The sequence below is a fragment of the Cydia splendana genome, chromosome 7 (genome assembly GCF_910591565.1).
Source record: "Cydia splendana chromosome 7, ilCydSple1.2, whole genome shotgun sequence".
Taxonomy (NCBI): Eukaryota; Metazoa; Arthropoda; class Insecta; order Lepidoptera; family Tortricidae; genus Cydia; species Cydia splendana.
In genome coordinates this window covers 10,622,771-10,646,252 of record NC_085966.1, presented here as the reverse complement: position 1 = coordinate 10,646,252, position 23,482 = coordinate 10,622,771, and the positions used below count along the sequence as shown (strand labels likewise).

General features: G+C 39.1%; 1 protein-coding gene and 2 long non-coding RNA genes across 3 annotated transcripts in view; 1 reads left to right on the top strand and 2 right to left on the bottom strand.

The window, feature by feature from the left end:
- Window positions 1-23,482, bottom strand: part of LOC134792135 (uncharacterized) — a 688,366-nt gene that overhangs the window by 53,855 nt on the left and 611,029 nt on the right. The gene's annotated exons all lie outside the window — the stretch shown is intronic.
- LOC134792120 (fatty-acid amide hydrolase 2-B) overlaps window positions 1-23,482 on the top strand; it is a 150,810-nt gene that overhangs the window by 16,015 nt on the left and 111,313 nt on the right. The window lies entirely within an intron of this gene.
- LOC134792136 (uncharacterized) overlaps window positions 17,036-23,482 on the bottom strand; it is a 95,372-nt gene continuing 88,925 nt past the window's right edge. Inside the window, exon 2 of the long non-coding RNA XR_010144397.1 lies at window positions 17,036-17,083. This is a non-coding gene — a long non-coding RNA (uncharacterized LOC134792136). The remainder of the gene's footprint in view (window positions 17,084-23,482) is intronic.

Here is a 23,482-nt window from a genome sequence, read left to right as displayed (position 1 = left end):
TTCTAGTTATATTCCTAGTAAGATAGTAATGAATCGCTTTCATATAACTATGTTACGACATATAATTTATATCCCTAGGGTTATAACTATATAACGGCTTTATCTATCGTACTGCGACATATACACACTAGTCCTAACGCTTCGAAAATAACAACTTAAATAACTTTTAATTTAAATGGTTAACAAACAGTAGCTTACAATAAGCCTTTGAATAACTTGAACTGCCCAAATGTTTGCTAATAAGCAAGGCCGTGTCAGCGGAGGTCAACACTGAAATGTTAAATATGGTATCGCGTGACCGCCGCTTTAGATACAATGCAAAGTTGAATTCCGGTCTTGTTCAACTTCTAGGGTTCAAGCCTTAATGACACTTAGGTTTGCTCTAGTTATTCAATTAGATTGGTTTTAACTCATTTCTTGCAGTCCACGTAAGGTGGTGGTACTAGCGCTCGACATGCTAATGCCCAATAGATGACACCCTGCTGTCACCTCTATTGACAATGACTTAAGTTTCAAGATGGCATGTACTGGGACCGCGTCGAGCACCAGTACCACCACCTTATGTATTTATGTTCAGACAAAGTTCAAAATTTGGTTCCGGTAGTTCTTGTTGAACTTCTAGGGTTCAAGCCTTAATAACACTTAGCTTAGGTTTGCTATATTTGAGACTCCGCCCTGGGACCTGGACACAGCAGTGCTTGCTGATGCTTATGGCGTGTCTCTGAGGCGCGGGCCAGGGGGGTCCAGGTCAGACGGTGGAGACTTGATTCCCGTCGAGTGCTCCTCCAGAAGTGGAAAGTGAGATTGGACGCGGCAAGTGCCGGCCACTGGACCGACGAAGCCATCGGACCTGTTCTGGAGCGATGGGTCAGAAGAAAGGTGGGGTTTCTTCTCCTTCCACCTTACTCAGGTCCTTTCGGGGCATATTTGCTTCGGGAGATACTTACCTGTGTAAATTTTTTCGTCCAACCAATTTCGCCTAGCAACATTTTTTTAATCAGTAAACTTGAGAGTTTTCCTGGCAAAGATAAGTCTCAGTGTCCCGCAGTGCAGTTCTTCGGTAGGTAAACAAATATCCGGCTAACTTGCATTTATTAGGCGACTATTTGCTGGCAGTCCGCATTGCCCGACAGGTTTATATGCCGGCAAGCGGAGCCAGACTGTCTGTTGCGCGATTCTCGTTTTATTATCGGATACTGATAAAATTGGGCATCACTGTGGTAGTAAGTATAAGTTTTTCATTGTCATGTCAGTTGAAAGATGACGACTGTTGGACATGGACTGTTCAAGGATATCCACAATCGTTGGTCACGCGCTTCCCTCATTCAATCTTTCCACGCTAACTTACTTGACCAGGGGGTCTAGCCAATCGTACAAACCCCAAACGAAAAGAAAAAATGTGTCGGGATGACAGATGCTACGAAGTCACTTGGTTAGGCACCTTGGCTTGTGGCAGTCATCTTGGCTTGGGTACCCAGTTCATAGGTCCCCTGTTGGTGGCTGCTTCCTCCGGGTCACTGTCGCCCTTAAGAACCGTTCTACCCCCAGCGGCCATCGACTTGACAAGCACTGTGCATTGTGCACCGCCACCCTGTGACAAGTTTGGCAACTCTCTCAATTATGTTGACAAACTTGGTCTTGGTGGTTGGTTATTGAATTTTGTATGGAGGGACCAAATTTTCAAAGCGCGGTATCGACCCCTAAAATGTACTAAAAATTAAAAATAAATTACATTTGTTTTTTTGTGGTAGATTTTACATTAGGCGGGTGCCCTGTAAAAAAATACAACTTCGACGAAATAAGGACCACTTCAACGAGTATTTCTGAAATGACGTAGATGAGAGAGGGAATACCTCTTTTTATCTGCTTCTTATTTTATTTAGCCAGCTGGTTAGTTCCAAGTTGATTCTAAGAACTTCGCTACGCTTGCTCATTCGATTACCGGACATTCGCGAGAACGACGCTATAAAATCATAATTATACAAACCTACACGAACTACACGCATGTATATACGCATCTTAAAAACAAATACAGTATTGAAAGATAAGTCAATTGCCATTTGTCGTCATCCACGTTTGCCTACGTACTTTTTGATAGATACCTACTTTTAATGGGCCGGAAGCATTAGTAAAAATACCTGTTATTTCTTTAACTCTCGTTTTTAAAACTACTAACAGATATTAGATCGGAACCGGAAATGGAGCCTTGGCGAGCGGGCATGTGGCCCGGGAACAAAGGATCCGGGGTACCACAGACTATCTCAGTCATAGATACTATTATACTGACATATCGAGACTACCCGACTTAGTCATAAACGCACTATAAACTTCAATTAGCTAATAATCGTTTGTCTTAAATTTGTCATATTGACTTAGAGTGTATGTATTTGTAAGAGAAGTTGCACGAATCAAATGATTAAATATTTATTTTAACTTACTGAAGTATTTTGAACAAGGTTCGATAAAATAGATTTCTAGAGACCACATATATAAAATTGGAGTGTGGTTATATGGCCACTTCCAAACAATCGACGATTGTCAAGTTGAATAGGACCCTGTACCTACCACATCGGTGCTATAAGTATTATTGTTAGAGAAACGAATGTACAGAGGAAGGAAATATATATAATGGATCGAATTATTATTGTCAGTTTCACATCGGTGACCCAACATCCGTTTTTCTCTGCTACAAAATAGAAAAAAATTCACATCCGAACGAAACTAAAGCTCGCCATGATTAAAAATCTACAAATCTGGTGCACTATTAAAACACCAGCGAAAAGACCAATCAACAGAGAGTCGATCAAAATTGTGTTTTATTGTTATTTACGCTAACAAACAATGTGTGCGTATGTCCGCGCGGGGTGAGATCGAAAATAAAAACCCCCTGAGGGGGAGGATCCATCCCCGAACATATTACGGGAATGTCGGCAGGTCGGGCTCCGGTTGTCCCGATTTTTTGCGATAACCGCAGAATATTACAGAATGTTAGTACTCGTAACACCGCTCGCGGGGTTATGTTTCATATTGATATGGTTTGTTTATGAGGTTAGATTCGACGTTCAGGCGTAGAGGTTTTACAAAATGCAGTACGGAATTTACCTGAGGAGCATTCGAATGTGGAGCTGCAGCTATTTGGCAACGTTCTAATAGGTATATTTATTTACGTATATACCTACTCCTACGTAGTTTTGATTTGATTGACCTTTATTTATTTTTCTACACTTTCATGTTTTGACAAATTTTTTTCCAAATTGTTATTTATGTTGATCCATTTATGAGGGGCGATGGGGGGAGGTATTAGTTTTTTTTACGAATTGCTCATGACGAATTAAGAGCCCATCAACGTGCTCTGCTCACTAACGCCACTGGTAAATATTTGTAATTATTTAAATTTAACTATAGATATTTCAAAAAGGGGGCCGTTATGTACCTAGGTACTGAATTTTGTATTTAAGTACCTTCTGAATACATTATAATATTTTTTACATTGCTGGATTCGACAATCTATGCGTCCAAAGTTAAAGCGGCCGTTTTTGTTTTGAGTTCATAGATCGACGAATCCAGCAACATAAAAACTAGTTTGACGTATTCAAAAGGTACTTAAATACAAAATACAGTACATAGCGGCCCCCTTTTTTAAATATCTATCGTTAAATTTAAAATATTTAAATATGTAATTACAATTATTTAGCAGTGGCGCTAGTGAGCACGTTGATGGGCTCTAGGTACTTGTATCAACAAATGTAAAAAAAACATACTTGAAGTTCATAGTAAATATTAGATACCTACTCTCTTTCAGTTCAGAGAAAAACATCGAACCAACTCCTTGTTTACTTTTGACATAGCATTACGATCAAGAGGTGGGTATCAAGTTGGTATTTAAGCTTCATCCGCCAGGTAAATAAACGAAGATAGCCGTGAAAGCGAGGGTTTCAGCACTCGCTGCCAGCGGCCTCTGAAATGGCTTTTCTATTCAATTTTCGATAGAGATTTTTTACCTACCCGCAGTTTTGCGTACGGCGGAACCGATAAATCTCCTCTTGAGGTAAGGGGCGAATTAATCACCTGACTGGTTTGCCGACCGATCCGACGATTGATACAACCAGTCACTAGAAAACAAACCATGTGCTGTTAGATATTGAGCTCAAAATTCTCTAGCTGTTCTCATTTTTATTTACCATTTGCAAGGTGAAAATAAGAAGAGGGAATAAATAGTAGGGCCTTCTTCGCCGATACACTCGTAGGAGATTAAAGTGTTCTGGGTTTGCCGTGAAAATGTAGTTTTTTATTTCTTAGTTTCATTTACTTTTAATATAGCAACAATCATTTTAAATCTTGATTAAGTTGGAATTTAAAAGCTGTGCTGTAACCCGCCTATTAAGGTTAGGGCGGGCGGGGAGTTGCAGGGCGGGCATCGGGCACGAATTAATAAACAACCCGGCCAAGGCCACGGGTCACACGGCGTTTGGGGTCCATCCCACCCCCCAAGCCACTTTCTTTAAGTAACAATCAAGTGCACAATCACAAAGTATCTTTATTCCTACGTAGCTGTTATTAATCGAGTTAATTTAAACTTACCCATTAGAAGTAGGTAAGGTATGTAAAAGCACTGAAATAAAATTGTAAAAATATAGTAAAAAAAATGTGATGATCATTACGTCGCAAATCCTCAATTCGCTATAAACCGTGACGCTGAAAGTACCTCCCGTACGGCCGAGGAAACGTTGTCATTCAAAATCAGACCACGTGTACAATATTTCATCATCAGGAAGGGTGGAAACACCCCCGCCCCCCTCCCTCCCACAACCCGCGCCCGACCCAAAAAGTCTATCTGCACTTGACACGGGAGGAAACGGGACAGATTAACCGTAGTGAAAGGAACAAAGCTAAATATGTTTCAAGCTGATACTTACCCCAGGACAGTATATTAAGCAAATCCAGAGGCTGCATGAAACCTTGTTGAATATGCATACGTGATTTCATGGGGAATTTATCGCGTTTACTATGCTGGTAACGATATAGGTAAGTGAATAATTTTAAAGCCACTTTGGTGTGATTTTGATTACCTTTTACAGGTTCAATTAAGGGCTCGAAATTACTTAAGGGATGAAAGTGGTATTTGTTGTTTGAATACTTGAATAGCTATATTGAGGGCTTCAATTAAATATAATTCTGATAGCAGAATTATTATATTTAGTAATTTATATAAATAAATTACATAATTCATTTAAGTAGGTATATCATTGAATTTGTATATATTTTCCGTACTCGGGACAATGGTGTCATTTAATTATTGTTAAAAAGTTATGTATCAAGAAGCTGTTTTTATCGTGTAACAATTCCATTACACTCAAGATCATTTAAAATGCGTCATTTTTCAATTTTTTATTCATTCTTTATCACACGACGGGTTCAGGCTTGTTTTAAAACTGAACGTGAGTAAATAAATAAAAAATCTGAAAAACCGCACGCAAAGTTTTTTTAATTGAACGAACTTTTCGATCACAACTCCGTTCAAAGCAAAAAGAGTGCAACTTTTAATCTGCCCTATAACATGTACTACGTAACATGGGAGTTATACAATGCTGAAAAAGGATGGAGGAATGAAATGATGGAACCATTTTCAGTCTGCGTCGAGATACCCACTCACACACGCTTGGTCCAGCCTCATTTTTACAATTTTCATTTGTTGCACCAAAATTACATGGAAAATGTTTTGGTTGCGCGTGTTCGCTCGCTCTATAGAGCCTCCTATATGGAAGGGAGGGGGATGGAAGTAATTTTTCATTGAATTGGTGTGATATTAGTTCTGAATTTTCATTTCTAAATACAGGCTTTGTAGCGATTAGGGTTCACGCACACAGGGAGTGGACCCCGGGCGTGAAAAGTTTGAACAGTAATTTATATGACGGTTTAAATAATTACTGTACGTTTTCAGCTCAATTTGTAGATGAGCCGCGTATCGGCGTTGTGTTGGTGACATTTATACGTTATTTTGCGTTGCGTTTTTCGTGTAACTTTGCGTTAGCGTTGTGTGCTTGAATATGTTTTATTATGGGTGGTGTGTTATTAAGCTTTAGATGGTATTTTGTATTTACACTTCTGGAAGATGGGAATTAGGTACTACAGCCACCTATGTAACTATGTAAGGTGTTTTTAATATAGTTACCTAGTAGCTAATGTTGATAAAATTACGTATATGGCGCACTAAAACGTAATGTAAATTTTATGTAATGTAGGTAGATATGCTTACTCGTAAGTACCTACTACAAAAGTTTTTTGTCATCAAAGATGTTTTATTCTTTTTTCTTGCTTTTGTTTATCGCAGTTTGAAAGTTTCGGAAAGCTAACTTTGCGTAGCATTTGTAATGACAAAGTGTGGGAATATCATTAACATCAAATTTCTATGAAAATGTGACGTTTCTGACACTCTCACACTTTGTTTTGTTCAAGTCGGTTTAGAGTTAGCTTAGACGGCCTCTAGTGAGGTGTGATAAGTCTAAACCTCATCTTGTAAATGGATACATGAATGTTTTAATAATAACGCTCTTACTAGGTACGACATCACGTACCTCTCCCACTCAAGGGACCAATATTATCTTTGAAGTCGGGCAACCTCACCGTGAGGTTGAGGGTGAGGTGAGGTTCTCACCGTAACCCAGTGGGATACACGCTTTTTATCGCTCAAATTAAGAAAGCTCGCGAATTCAACTATTAATATATAATAATGTACAATCGCCTGCGCTCGCGGTGCTCCACCCTTAGGGCGATACTCGCTTGAACGCCGCAGGTAGTAAGGGATTAAGGCAAATTTTTCACAGAAACGCTTTAAGGGTTAACTAGAATACCGCGAGCGCAGGCAGGCGATTGTACAAAAACACCTACAATTTGAAGGCTAGATGGGGACACGTATTACACCTATGCAATTGTCCTAGGGTCACTGTAAGTCCTTTGGACTCATAAGGTCGCGGATTTAATGGCAGCGGGCAGCGGGACGGCGAGCGGCCGGGATGGCTCCTTTACACGATGGGCCAGCGCCGGCCACTCCAAGGGACGCAGCCATGCGGTAGAATGAGATAGCAATATCACTTGTTCCCTCTAACGCATAAATGCGTCCCTTGGAGTCCGGCGCTGGCCCATCGTGTAGAGGAGCCAGGACATTCATACTCGTAGTTACATTAGTCTCAATCAAATCTAGGTATGCTCGCCCTCAAAAACCCGCTTGTTGCCTCGCTGCCCGCTGGTGTCCAGTCCATGGGCTAAACGATATTTTTAAGGGTTCAGTAAGCCTTAGAGAATAGTTGAGGGGCTCCGTAAAAAATCTAAAAGCGGCCTAAGACTAACAAGCATCAAGGGTAAAACAGCGATGGCATTGACCTCGCGCCGTAAGGCTGTTATGTACGAGGGAGACAGGCAACTCGGTATTGTATACATTTTTCTTACAGTAGAGTGCAGTGTCTGTTACGTTACAATGTAACATAATAACCTGTTTAATCTGTGGTGTTTCAGACCATACGTTGTTACAGAACAGATTCGCCACTATGACATGTGACTATAAATTCTAACCATACCTGCGTAAGTGACCAACTTTTATGAGACCCCAACGTGAAGGTATTATTCAGTATTATTCACGTGACCCCACATTCGCACCGCTCTATTAACCCTTCGCATATTTCCCGCAACATAAAAGATTCTTAACTTCAATTGCCATGCTTGGGAAATAGATTGCTTGTCAATAAAAATGTAAATTCGTCGCTTCGGCTCTCAGCTAATTCATTTCCCTGTGGAAAATCCCTAGCGCGCCACCGGGGATCGATCGGCCGTTCATTTCGACCAAGTTTTTTTTATATTTTTTACATTTCATATTGACCAGACGCTCAGTTAGTTTGCATACGGCCAGTTTGCGCGAATGTTTGTTCGCGACAATGCACGAAATTGTCTACCGCGTCCGCAGTAAATGCGTTATTTCAACGAGAGCGCTCTTTTTGTATATAGTTCAAATATTAACGTCTTTTTACATGATTTATAGAGGTCCCATGAAAGAGATGAAGGGGCTTCCAGCGGACTCGATATGAATTCTAATACGGACTTGCGATAACATTTCAGTATTCACGGTCCAAGTCACTTTGAGCACACAAACGTAAAAAGGTAAACAATACATGTGGAAAACAAAATTCACTCCGATTCTTTGTAAAGAGGGTGCGTTATAACAGAAAAAAATCGAAATACGCAAATTTGATCCAAAACCTCGGTCTCTACGCTCACACTCTCGCGGTGATACGCCTGACACCCTAATCAAATAAGTACCTTTAACCGGGACCGTTCCTCCTCCGAGCTAAAATGCATCTTATCTCTTTATGATACGTTTTATTTCTGCCTGTTACAATAGTCTTGACTGGCTTCCGCGTAAAACGTATTTGTAGGAAGGACGGCCCAGAAAATAGGTATAATATACTCACACTACCGCTTCTCTTCGCCTTATTCTCCCGTCCCCCAGGAGTCGGAGAAATTTATATTACAAGCTATCTCGGGCTTGGTTATTGTGAGGAAACAGTGGAGGCATTATTTTTAATTAAGCTGGAGTGTGGCCGCTAACGGGAGCCCGATGGACGAGGATTGAAAACGCTAAATGATTGTAAAATTACAACATCGTATTGGCAATTTTGTCCGAATTAATTGGGTTCGGTTTAAAGTATCAGCAGTATTGGTATCTGATAGGCTAAAAGAATATTTAAATTTAATTCCTGATTAAGGGAATGGTTACCTATACTACTTTAAGCTTCTTTTTTCGTAGGCAGTTTTAATTGCGTACCCATCCATTTTTTCACTATAAAAAAATCTGAATATTTATCTGAACATAAGGGTCATAGATCAGCGAATGGTATGAATGAAAAATTTACTCACTAAAATGATTCTTACGTACATCTGCAGGTCATAATGTTTATAAACCTATGATGGTTTTGTGGCAATGAAGAAGTAACTAAGAGCCGAAAAGTAAAATATTCTAAAATACTTTGTTCGTTAAAAACTACTTTGTAAACATTTGACGCAAGTAATTAGTTCTAATCTGTTAAAAAAACCTAATAACTGCCACGATCAGCTTAAACATGTACTGTAAAAGTTTACAAACAAGCCAATGCTTTATAAAACCTCTTTTAAACAAAATTTCACATTCAATCACGTAAAATTAGTAGGGGTGCCACCCCTCCGATGCTCATACCAGCGGGTGGTCTACTACGTTTCTCGTCGACATTTTCTCGAACTCACAATTTTCTGGAGCTAATATATCTAAACAATCTCAATTCGGGGAATAGTGAGATAATGTTAGAGCTTATTAAATATAATTAGCTAGAATATCTGTTGTAAAAATGAATAACAAAAAGATTCTTGTTTATACCTAGAATACCTAGTTCAGTTCCTTTTTTGATTTAGTAAATGTAGTTTATTTTAAGAATTAGGTATAGGTACGCAGACAAAGTGACTTTTAGTAAAAACAGAGTAAAGTAAAGTAGGTATTTAATCTTATTTTTATTTTTGTTTCATGTAAATTTAAGTTCTTAGAACGTAAAAAGTGCATGTTAGATTATAATACAATCGGATTTGGACTAACCTCGTAATCTCTAGAACTGTCCTGAAATTTGGTATGTATACCTTCATAATTTCTTGACTCTTGTGGATAATTAAAAAAAATAACCATTTGTATTTCATAATCTAGAAGGTATATATACTCTGCCTAGGTACTTGGATTTACAAATAAAAGTCTAAATATTATTAGAAATGAATGTTGTCGAACACGCACGAATCTTCTCACGAGTGACAAACACCCAGAGGCATTTTATTTAAACACAAGTTAATCAATCCTAAACCTTTACAAAATGCACTGAAAGCCAAAAAATAGTTCACGTACCTTGACCCGACTAGGGTTGCAAACTGTACTATATAATAATTATAATATTGTACAATATGTTGACCCAGTCTACTATACTTATACTTGTAAGAAAATATATAGCACACAAAAATAATATGTTTTGATGGGTCCTTGCATGAATTTTGAAGGGTGGTGCAAGAGGCTGGTAGAGTGCAGACCTTGGGGAAAGGCACGCCCAGTAGGAAAACAAAATATGCGTTGGTATGACGACCTCAAAGGAACAGCTGGATTAAAATGGGTACAAAGAGCACAAAATAAAACAGAATGGCAAAAATTTAAGGAGGCCTAAATCTCAAGGATTGAAAATAAAAAGAAGAAAAGAGATGATGGGTCCTTACAATGGGAAAAGATATGGTTATTTTTAAGCTCTAAGAGCAGACAGTTCTTATATAAGTTCTTCCACTCAGGCGCGTCTCACATTATTTCAGATCCCGAATGTGTATGGTTCATCCTTTTTTTCCAGATGCTCGTTTATGGCCTCTAGATATAGGTATGTAATATATAGAAAAAGTGTGTCATGCGCGTAATTGGGCATACTTTACGCGTGTTCTAAATCTTCTTTTTGTAATTTAAAAAAGAAGATTTAGAACACGCGTAAAGTTTATCTACTCTATTTTCTTTTAGTGTACTATTTTATATACATATAATTTTGTACACCTAAAAACAGTTGGCAACCCTGACCTCGACCCAGACGACCGCGCGACCTGCAGACGTTCCGACCGTGTCAAAATAACAATTATAGAGCATCCAGTGACTGACTTCATTACTTTAAGATGATTGGTGTAGGTACTCTTATTTTATTAGGCTTCTGACTTATTATATATGAAGCCTCGCGTTCCAAGGGTTCCGTTAAGTTACGTCACGTTAAGTCCGACTCACGCTTGACTGCACATTTCTATTAGGTTTTCCTGTCATCTATGAATAAGAACTAATTTGTGTATTTTTTTCAAAATTTTAGACCTAGTAGTTTTGGAGATAAAGGGGGGGGGGAGGGTTAGTAATTTTTTGGCTATTTTCTTAAATAACTTCTAATCTATTTATTTAAAATTATAAAAAAATATATCTCAAATTCTTAATATGAGCTCTTTCATTTGATATATAACACGATATAGTTTGAAAAACTTTATTTTTTAACTTTCGCTTCATGTTTAAAATTCATTTGTTTACGTTACATGTTCGTCTTTGGGTCACTACCTAATTTACATATGTGTACCAAATTTCAACTTAATTAGTCCAGTAGTTTCCGAGAAAATAGGCTGTGACAGACGGACAGACAGACAGACGCACGAGAGATCCTATAAGGGTTCCGTTTTTTCCTTTTGAGGTACAGAACCCTAAATAGAGCATTTATCCTGGCGAAAGTCCATAAAAATAAAATTCAATTAGTGTATTCAGTTTTCCATCTACTAGCTTCGATTGCGTGAAAATAATTATAGTGATATAAATCATCAGGCCTGCCGTTGAAAGGTTCCGTCGTCCATACAAATTGAAACCACGAAATAGACCTTTTAAAATCTGGCAGATTTCTGGGATACCGACCCAGTCGCTCTAACCAACTAAGCTATCGAAGCCTACTTGAACACTGCAAATTTTCCTCTTTTCCTTACCTTTACTTAGGGAGGCGCATAGTGGATTAGTGGCCTCTATATGTGTTGTGTTACACTTGAAACATTCCTAAAGCTATACCTACTCTATACTCTGTATCATTAGTTACTTAAATAAAAGTTAACAAATCATTTGTACATTTTCGGTAGTTATAACATTTATTGATTAACAAACCAAATACAAAACCACCTGTTTACGTCTACCACTAGTTTTTACATTGACATAACGCTCACGTCTACGTAATTTACTTTCTGTACATCTCGCTTGCACTAATATGCGAGTACGAGCGAGATGCATAGAAAGTAAGTTACGTAGACGTGAGCGTATATGTCATGTCAAAACTGATGGTAGACGTACTGGATCTGTCACTGAACGACCTGACTTTAAGCTACATTATTTGATCATGTAATGTTTTCATCTAGCTTAAGAAGCCATTCGAGGGTAGATTTTGTTTACTCTTTTTAGGGTTCCGTACCCAAAGGGTAAAACGGGACCCTATTACTAAGACTTCGCTGTCCGTCCGTCCGTCCGTCCGTCCGTCTGTCACCAGGCTGTATCTCACGAACCGTGATAGCTAGACAGTTGAAATTTTCACAGATGATGTATGTATTTCTGTTGCCGCTATAACAACAAATACTAAAAACAGAATAAAATAAAGATTTAAATGGGGCTCCCATACAACAAACGTGATTTTTGACCAAAGTTAAGCAACGTCGGGAGTGGTCAGTACTTGGATGGGTGACCGTTTTTTTTTGCTTTTTTTTTGTTTTTTTTTTGCATTATGCAAAAAAAAAAACAAACTCCGACTCCGACTCGCACTTGCCCGGTTTTTTTTAAATACCTAAAGACACAGACTATAATATCCTCTAAACAATAAATAAATTAATAATAAATGATATCATTCATTTACTATTTATTTAAACGTCCACAGGCGTGGCTCACTCCGCGATTTCGTCGCTTTGCAACAGGTAGCTTAAAGTACGTCCGTTCCACACCAATTTTGGTGGCTAGCCATAAGCCGCAGGTAGCGCTGTCGCCACCTAGCGACCATATCTGTCCTGATCGTAACAGACGCGTTTTGTTAGAGAGTGAGTCTTCTTGTACCTAGTAGGTACTATTATTTATTCTTTGACGTCCATTTACTCTTGAGACACAATATAATAACAATAGGTACTCAATACGCATCATAATAATGGCCAGAGGGGTTTTGTATATAACTGAAGGTTAACCCAATCCCTACCAATATAAATAAAATCAATAGCGTACCTAATAGCCACTTGCTATCATTACAACACGCCGTGTTTACCCAACAAGCCTAACGCTTATTGATTTTGCTATCAGTACAAAGTAATACTAAATCAAAACGTTGTATGTCCTCGGATTCCATGAAATTACATAAGCTTTTTTATGCCACACGTGAGTCTAATAAAATACACGTATCTAAAACAAACAGTTTTGGCTTATGAGCGTATTCAGCAACTGTAAATAAAATGCCCTTGCCAATACATTGTCAAAATGTCAAGTAAGAAATTGAATGACAGGTGTAGTCGAATTTTAATTATTCGATCTGGCAGTGCCAAAAGTGACGTTTATGTTTAAAGAAATGTCTTCGTTCTATGTCAAATAATCTTAAGTGTTTTTATTATAAATATGCATAGGAAGGGCTTCTGGGTACCTAATACCTATTACCTAATAATTTTTATTTTTCAGACAAAAATGTCCTACTCTTCTTTTTGTCCTGCAATGAACTGAGGGCCTAATCGCGAACACCTAAAGTCGAAATTTCATTAGTAGCCTAATAGGTACATATCTATCGCTCTTGCTTATTCGATCGATAGATAAGTAGATAACGCTATTTCGTTTTGCGGCAGGTCCTCTGATATCGTATTGGTGTATAATATTTTATTTCTGAATACGCCTTCTAACGCAGATTAGCCCAGTTTTGTGCGTTATATTAAAAGCTTTCAAATAAATTAAATTAAGTTAGGCGTGCCGTTATGTATTGCCTTTTAGTAGATTCCAATGTTTCGACAAGGTAACGATAAGTAATATTAAACGTATTATAATACGTGTTTTGGTCATATTAATTTCATTAACGAAACAATTGATTCCAGCCCACTGGCTGGGTCAGATACCTTTGAAATAGCGAATTGAACCTCTTAGCTTCTACTAAAACGGTCTTATTAACTCAAACTTAAGCATAACTAACAATTTGCTAGTAAGGTTTACTCGGGTAATTCCGAATGTCGGAAACTGTCGTATAATTCCGAAAAGAGACTTTTATTATGATGGAATTAAGGGTGATTTTCATCTGAATTTCGGAATTATCCGACATTCGGTAATACCCGAATACACCTTACCGTAAAATGGGGTGAGTAGGCGCAAAACTGACATTCAAACCTCGATAACATTTTATTTTTACATATGCAACTGAATGGTGTATATAATAATAAGTGTTCCGGACGTTTATATTTTAGTTTTTATTTATTTTGGGTAGTTCCATTTCATAACTTTGACGATAAACAGGAAAACCCACCTCACCCCGTAGTACCTCGTATTTGGGGTGAGTTGGGTTTTCATACAAAGGTGATTTTGGAAGATTGTTGGATCGTTTTTTTTTATTATGAATATTACTATAGCTCCATTTTAAATTGGAATACATTATTTTTGTAGCAGTAGCCTTAAAAACCCATCTCAGCCCCCTTTCAATCCATCTCTCCCCATTCATAACGCAACTCTCCCCACGAAACCTACTCACCCCAATTTTACGGTATTAGTTAAGTAAGTACTTACGTAAATATACCTACTTAATAGCACCACTATCAAAAACAAATTCAGAAAAAGATTTGAGTACAAAGTAAATAAAGACAAAAACCGGCGGTGTTATCGCTATAACTAAAATTATTACCAAAATTGATGCAGGGCTCTATTGAGTCTCCGAGGTGGTCATATTATTGGCCGACTCGGGTGATAAGGACTGATAGCCATCAACAATTACCAGCACGAACAATAATTGATCAATGGCCATTCCTTGCGTCCTTAACGTAAATTAAAAAAGCTTGTCAATTTGTATCTAGTCAGCGTAAAATGCGGGCGTTAATAGAGTTAGACCAAGAAAAGTCTGCAGCGATTTTGATAGCTCACGCAATGCAAGTGTTAATTTATACGTCATAATTGCGTAGAAGTAGACGTTTAAAATAACACTTGCACTGCGTGGGCTATCAAAATCGCTGCAGACTTTTCTTGGTCAAACTCTATGGGTGCATAATAGTGGTGTCATTTTGATAAGAAACGAACGAGAAGGAAACGCGGCAGGCAAGTTGATTTCTTATTCTCGCTACTAGATAAGATAATTGATTATCAGATGAATTTTACAACTAATTTCAATCAATTATTACGCACCGATTTTAAATGTAGAATTGCCATAATAAACGTCATAGTTTCATTGCAATTTGACGTTTACAGTTCCATTTTTCGTCATTTCAGAGTCGGCTTGGTCATACCTATACGTATAACCACGTAAGTTCGACAGCTATTATTTACAGTTATGGTACATTAGCTTGATCATTCGTTCAGTTTGAAATGAGGATAAAACGTATCGGCTGATGGAAAAACTGCCAGACGGATAAACGATCGCTAATAGAGTTTCCGTTTTAGGTGAATGAAAACTGCGCATTCGAACCGTACTCGCCGATGAAACGTATAACGTACGTTATACCTACCTATTCAGAGCACGTAGGTATGTATTTGGTATATATATCGGCGGCCGATCGTAAGATCAGGCATATCGTGAAATTCCTAGGCATATCGTGAAACGTGAAAATCTTTGACTCGTTCCCTGAGTCGACGGAGCCCCGCTACGCGGGGCTCCTATTTCTGGGCAGTTTGCCCTTCGGGCATCTGAAGCAACCTAACGAACCTATCCTACTTATCTATTGGTTTAATGTGACTATCGTCAAAACATTACACCGGAACATTACGATCTGCCTGATCTTACGATCGGCCGCCAACATATACAAATTTGTTTTTATTTAAATTTATTTATTTTTGGGATCTTTCCCAGGTGCATTGTGTAATTTTGATTCCTATTAATAGAGGATGTCGGGACTATTAGAACTATCATGATCTACTATTTGAACTGCTTTAAAAGGTACGTTATATGGGGTATACCGTATACCCCTTCCCTGAATCTAAATTTCTTAATTCAATTAAGTATTTCAGTTTCCAGCAACTTATTGATTTTTCTTGTTCCTTATCTTTCAACACACAGTCAAAACATCGATGATGCTTATGACACTTTGCCTCCTATAATATCAAAATTATTCCTAGATTCAAAAAGCACTAAAATACCCCACAGAAAAAAAACCAACATATAAAGTTAGGGTAGATAGCTGGCAAACATTGCGCTAGGGCTCCTATTCACAAAAGTCACATACTGCCTCGCATTAGGGAACCAGAATAAGTCTTACCACATATCGTAAAGCGGTTTTTCAAGCCCCGAGATCAATTTGTATCAGTGGCTGTACTAGAGAGCAAAAGACTTTCTGAATAGCCGGCAGTTTAGGGTTGCAACTCACGTACTCCTGTGATACGATCCCGTTGCTATTATTGCGAACCGCACTTCGTTATGTAGTTGAGCAAATTTAGTATTACCGGCCTTCGCGGGGACGCGATCTATCAAAATCAAACCCTGTGCACGTAGGTGTCAACCTTTTCAGTTGTAACTATATTATTTTGAAGTAGTCGTCACCTGTTCGTTGTGTTTGAAGATTTTGACCTGTTTTACCGAGCGAGCGCAATACTTCGATCGCTTCTTAGCCATAAGACCGCCTGTTAACAACAGGCTTTTAATGTTAAAGCTGTGTGTATTTTTAACTGTATGGTGCAATGGCGTAACTCTGCAGTGGATCAAAGGACACAGCAACTCACGAAGTAACGATGCAGCCGACATATTGGCGAGAGGAGGCTCGGAACTGAAGGTGGCAGGACCTGAGCCAATCCTACCTCTGCCATATGCCTGGCTCCGGAACATGCTGCGACACAACACCAAGGTAAAACACCAGCAATATTGGTCTAACCTAGGCACTTGCAGGCAGGCGAAGGAAGCCCTCCCGACACTCAACCCCAATCTGTCGCGGAGGCTGCGACAGCTGAAGCGACCACAGCTCCGGCTTATAGCTGGGGCCATGACTGGCCACGCCTCATTTAACAAACACCTATTAACCCTACGTGTTACAGATAGCCCCTTCTGCAGAGCATGCATGGAGGCAGAGGAGACAGCCGCCCACGTCATTCTCTGCCCAGGGGTGGCAGAATACCGGGCACAACACCTCGGCTCACCGGGGTCTCTCCCAGAAGTCGTCGGCAACGTCAAGGGTCTGCTAGGCTTCTTGGTAGAGTTGGGTTGGCAAGAATAGTGCCGCCAACCCACTACGCAAAATAGGCGCATTAATATGACGTCGAGTTGCGGAAACCAAGCCCGCGAGAACCTATAACCTATAACTGTATGGTGCACAATAAAGAATATTTACTTACTTAAATTATTGTCTTTCTAGCTGTTACAGATCGTATTTCTTATCGGATTCTCTTGAAATTTTGCAGCATTATCGATAATTATATATATATTCTGTTATTGGAAATTTCTCATAATGACTGATGTGGATTCGCGAGATCTACAGCTCACATATCGACTGCGTGATTCATACAAAAAAAGACACCTAACAGAATTTGAAATCACTGATTGACCAGTCCGTCGCGGTGGACTTGCCAAGGAGGATCTAAGTTCTAATTGTGAAGATTAGAATCATCGGCAATGTTTGCAATTAAGGAGGAATAGAAAAATTTACTGCTTCAGCCAAGAAAAAAAAAATCTTGGCACCTATAAGTTCCCTTAATTCGAGTTAAAAGTATTTAACTGACTTACAGGGGCCGGATCGAACAGTGTTTTATACTAAAGTCATCACACCGCCCAATGAAAAATCACTTTTGTTTTACTTCGTACATACTTATTTTAACGATATTCGACGAAAAAATCCGCGCTCTCTATACAATATCCGATAGTTAATCCAAGCTATACAGAATGATGTTAAAAAATGGCGCTAAAGGTCAACCGTCAACAAAGCCTATTTGACCCACTTGCAGCCAGGCCAACGTGCCGATTCAATCCCACCCAATTACTGCATATATCGGTATTCACTGCCATGGATTACTTTATGTAGTACAGATACAGTACTAGGATAGGGATGGTGACATGGCGAATTTTCTGTTGTCATCTTCACGAGGCGCCTATTTTAACACGCTGACAATTGACAACTAGCACTGAAAATTAAATGTCCATTGTGGGGACAATACGTAGCGTCAATATGTAAATATTTACTTGGTGTACCAGCAATGTACCTATGTCGATATGTCATTATACAGGTGACAAAGCATAGTTTCCCCTCTGGGTAGGAAGGTCAGATGGCAGTCGCTTTCGTAAAAACTAGTGCCTACGCCAATTCTCGAGATTAGTTGCCAAGCGGACCCCAGGTTCCTATGAGCCGTGGCAAAAAGCCGGGATGACACGAGGAAGATGATGATGAGTAGTTGTAGGTACAGTCGACATCAAATATATTTTTACACTTTTCGCCTTATGATGATGACAAAGGAGTAAGCAGCGTAAACATATCTTTGACGTCGACTGTATAATGTGATGCACTTCGTCATCATTCCGATTCACAAAAACTCATTTGTATGTACATATATACCAAAAATACAATCGAAACTGAAACTGACGAATTAACGCGATAATCGCAATTTCCGTTTTTGATTAAAGTGGCGTGTCTGCTATTATTAGTTTATCTGTGTCAGTAATACAATTACATATATCGATATTCATATATTACAGATATTGTTTTAGGTATATGTAAATTCGTGGCAACGAAGGACAACTGAGTTGAAATTAATTGAAACTAGATTTATTTAAAAAATATTTTAAGGTGACATTCGGATGGCAACTGCAGCTGCATTACTTTTGCGGCGTCGTTGTTGCTCATTTCTTCACTCATTTTATCAAGGGATTTGATATCACGCGCACCCGAGCTGCATAACATCGCTGTCATCGCCATTGTTAGTAGCTCGGTACTCGTCAAAGGCCGTCGTATAGTTAGGAAGGTGGAGCAAGACGTTCATCATCCGTTGCGTCTAAACAAACTTTACGTCACGAGAACTCCTAAGACCGGAGATAAACAAGTAGGCTTGTATTATCCCCACTGCGGTCGAACTGTCAAATTATGCTACAATAGGCATTCTACCCACCTAATGTCCAAATGTAACGTTACATTACACGTACCCGCTAAGTGAGGTAAGTGACCAGTAAGTATTTATAGACCGTCTGCGTGATTCACCGGATTGGTCTCGACACCACTGTATCACCACAAAGGCCTATTTAAGCTCGTCGATCTAATAGATAATGCCTTACAACCTTGCGTGGAAGTTGACCGGCGGTCTGGCTAGACTTAGACAGTTTAGAACATAGGTGTTGCTTGATTAAGGTAAAGTTCGTTGGAATTTCGCAAATTCAAATTATAAATAATCTGAAAATTGCGTGTCAGTGTCAATGCACTTGACGGTTTTTTTGGCGTACCAACTCTTCCTCGTTTTATGCGCATACCAGTTTCACCAAAGAAAGCCAAGGTCCGCTCGGCTGTAGAATTACAAAATTTGACTTAGACATTGGTTGAACCATTGGGACTCTTCAGTTTTTTTTGCGCTTGTAAGTACCTCTTCTTCTTCTTTATATTTTAGAGCTGCGCTCTTGTCGGTGGAGCAATCTCCACCTCGTCCGGTCCTCTGCCAACTCCTTAACTGTCTGGTATGACACGACCTGAACCTTTTCTTTTATTTGGTTGTAATAATTTATTCTCGGTCTTCTACTTCTTCTTTTTCCTTCTATGATGTTCTTTAGGAACATGTCGTGTCGTAGCAGATGTCCAATTAGTACCCCTCTTCTATTTTATATTGTCTTTATTATATTTCTTTTCTCTTTAATCCTAAGTTGGTACCTAACTGTGACAAAACAACTAGTTCATCTGCAATGCTATGTGGGATACCACCCTGTTAATACTATATAGCAATCCAATCTATTAGTCAGTCAGCTTAGTTTACAGCTCGCACTCCAAATATTCATGGTGCGATCGATTGCGCGCGCTGCAGGCCCGGACAATCAAAACACTGTTGTTGCATTACTAAGCTCATGTCGAGGTCAATTTATGATGCCAGTTACTTGCATACCTGCTTTATATTTAGTGAAAGTAGGACCTGGGGCTTTGTTGTCGCTTTTAATAATTTAAAGTGTGCTCGGTGATTTCGGGACACCGTTGTGACTACACGTAGATACGTTAAAGGGTAATAGGTACCTGAACTGGTGGTCGGTTCATGTGACGATAACTTTAACTGTTTTTGTAACTGTTTTTGTTTGTTTGCTGCCCATAAACTTAGCCCCTATGAATAATAATCCGTCTACTGATAGAATACATTTTATGGCGTTGGAGTTGGAAGCGTTGCAAGAGTAGGTATCAAGGCAAGAGTCGCGAGATAACTTTGCCGCAGTTGAAACACAACTTTTAAAGATTTTAAAAGATATATAAATTCGTTGCTATTCAAAATCTGCGGCAAAATGCACTTGAACGTTTGCGTTTCCACGCAAAAATACCAATTTTGATTGATAAAATGAAAAATGATTTATTAAAGCATTACATACATCGTGCCAAAGCTCGCTAACGTCAAACTGCACTGAGCACTCAACATTTAACCAAATTGCGTTAAGTTATCGGAGTTATACCACCAGAACATTAAGCGAGTAAGGTAAGCCTCCACTCAGTTGCAGTCCGTAGGCTGTACTCCCCGCTCCCAGAATTAATAACTTTCTCGTCAACCCCCTCTCCCCGAGCTCCCACCCTGTCTCATCCCACGGAGTCGGTTACCTTTGTTCGATTTCTCGATGAATAGCCTGAGAAAAATCATTGCAAGACACCTATTAAAATGGAAGGTGGGCTTAGATATCTATTTAAGAAATGCGTGGAAAGATTGGTTTGGATTGTGATGTTAAAATGGTGATTTTGTTAAAAAGAATTTCTAAGGCAGATTACAACGTGACATTTATTATAGTATTTGCCTTAATTTCACAACAAAAACGATACTCTGATGCTTAATCATCCTTTTTTTTTACCAAATTCACCGGACTTCAAAAATAGATTGGGGCTACACTTTGCGCGCCGCTCCAATGGCAAGCCTGTTGCACTCACCAACATTGACTTAGCAGTCACGATTTTCAGCATTTAGAAACTGAATTGAATCATAAAATACAATGTGCATGTAGGCTTTACTTGATATAGGATTCAACGCAGATCATTCGACTCATTAGACTTGTATTTGCTAATAAGTCACGAGTGAACGAACTCCAATCGCACAACCTTTTATTTACCGTCTGTAGGTCGACGCGGTTGAAATTACCATTAATCTGCTAGAAAAAACATTTCTATCCCAAACATATCCAATTATTTTACTACATAAGCGACAATACCATTATATAATGACAAGGCGACCTTTTGTTAAGGCGCTTTGACCTTTATTATAACTAAAAAATACCCTTAACAAGCGATGTTTTGAAACCGCCCCTTGATCTTAAGGATCGGATTTTTCCGGATATTGGGGTCGAGTTCCCATCGTAAGAGCCTTCTTCCGTCTCCCTCTGACACGATTGTATGCAACGAAAAGAAAAACAGCCTAAGATTGTACGGAATGTTTCACTGCTCTGTCTTTTTCTTTTCAGAGATCGGTATTCGGTTTGCCTCTTTGACTCTGTTTGGGTGTGTAATGATTTGAGCGTGTAATTTGCTTAAAAAATGTCGCTGCCTTTCATTTGCTTGTTTATCATGCTTATATGGGATTCATTTGATGATGTTTGTATTTGCGTGGCAAAGGGTGAGGAATGTTTATGAATGCGGTTAGAGATGTTGGTACAAGTTGCGAAGATATTGCGTAGATATAAATCATATTGCGTTGAATAATTGTTTCATAGGCGCAAGGAGTCCGAATGGTGGTAGGTCAAATATAATGGTCATAATATCGGATGAGAACCAAAACTCACTACATCCCCGGTCACGACCCGGTTCCACGCTACGCTAACCAATAACGGAATAATCAAATCCATACCCTAAATTTAATTTTACGCTAGATGTTATCAGTGTTACGGTTTTACTCCATCGTAGAGGCGGAGCCGTAGAAACGCTCCAAAAAAAGGGAGAAGATGAAAAGGCCACAAGCAGAGAGAAAAAATGTATCTAGCAAGACTGGAACAGGGAAGTTTAGCATTAAGCCATAATGTGCAGAAAGAACTTTGAATATGTGAGTAACTCGTTTTAATACCTATATTTACGAGTTATATGGTAGTTTTGTTACGCGCTAATTAATTGGCAATATATTTGGCGAGAAACAATCCAACAATCCTCAGCATTGAGGAAACGACTGATGATAATTTACCTGCTCCGTTGAGCGCTAGTGACCTAGCGGTAAAGCTTACGGCTTCCAAAGTCGAGAGTTCGCACCTCAGCTCTTAGGTACCAATGAGTTTCTTGGTTAGGCTGAGGAAAGAGGAAAACATGGCGAGGAAACCAACAGGCTGCAAGGTATGATGGCAGTCGCGTTTGTAAAAACTAGTGTCTGCGTCAATTCTTGTGATTAAGTTGCCAAGCAAACCCCGGGCTGCTTTAGCGAGCCGTTGCAAAAAACAGGGACGCAGCTAGGACGATGATTTACCTTCTCCGTATTTTAGAACTCGGTGGACGCACTTAAGTGACACAGAGCGAGGCGAGGGCGGCGCTCCAGGCTTCCGCGAGCAGACCGAAGCTAAATTTGGCCTTAAATGACACACTAAAAAATCTACCTTCTCACTCACTGATGCTAAGTATAGGCTTACTTCTTTATTTAGTTACTCCTCCTGCGCTAAGCCCGTCCAGTTCTTACTTACATATCAGCAGTGTCATCTGACCATTGAGTCGATAGTTTTTACGCTGGTCTTTTGTGAGTGCTCAAGAGGTGGGCAGAACCACCTCCATCTCCACTTATTATACGCTACCGGATTTTCATCACGTTTGTACGCTGCAGCATGCACCAAGTTTGTGTTGTTTAAATAATGTGTATGTGTATGTGATTGGAATGTGAGTGATTGTAGACTGTTGGACTCCATATTCGACGCCGCAAGCTAATAGATACGCAAAATGCCGTAAGTCTTTCAATCCTTTTACAAAATCCAAACGTTAACTTCACAATATAGTCTTAAACTAAACTTAGAAATAAGGAGCCCCTTAAACAATGGGGAATAGCTTTGGTTCCTTTCCGTACAACCGTTTATTCCGAAGCCGGGTTTCTGCGCTACCCTTTTAGAAGGGCATAACTTAAAGTTTCTGGTACGTAAATGTGGTGTTTTGAACTTGGTATGCTGAACGGTTAACTCTGGATCCTTATACACTAACTAACTTTAGATTTCAAAGTTTCACGGCACTGTTAATACATGTAAGCGTGAAGCGTTGCAATATACACCTAACATATCTAACGGTATTGTACCTATGTAATAAAAGCCTATCGTTGCAATGTTATTTATTTATACCAAGAAAAAATATTTGAAAAATCAAACCCATTAATGAGCACAACCAAATCTGACTATACAATACTGCGAGAATAGAAAAGTAGAATAACATTTTAAAATTAATTATAATAATTAGAAACTGGCCAAAAATCTAGCCAGAGATCGATCCTACAATCTGACCACACATCTTGAGTCGCGGGCGAATAAACTAGCCTATTTCTAATATTTATCCACCGTGAAAAGGAAACAAAACAGGCTTTTTCGTGGGACTGGTAACTTGACAAGGACATTGATGGGACGATCACCAGTTCCTTGAGTCT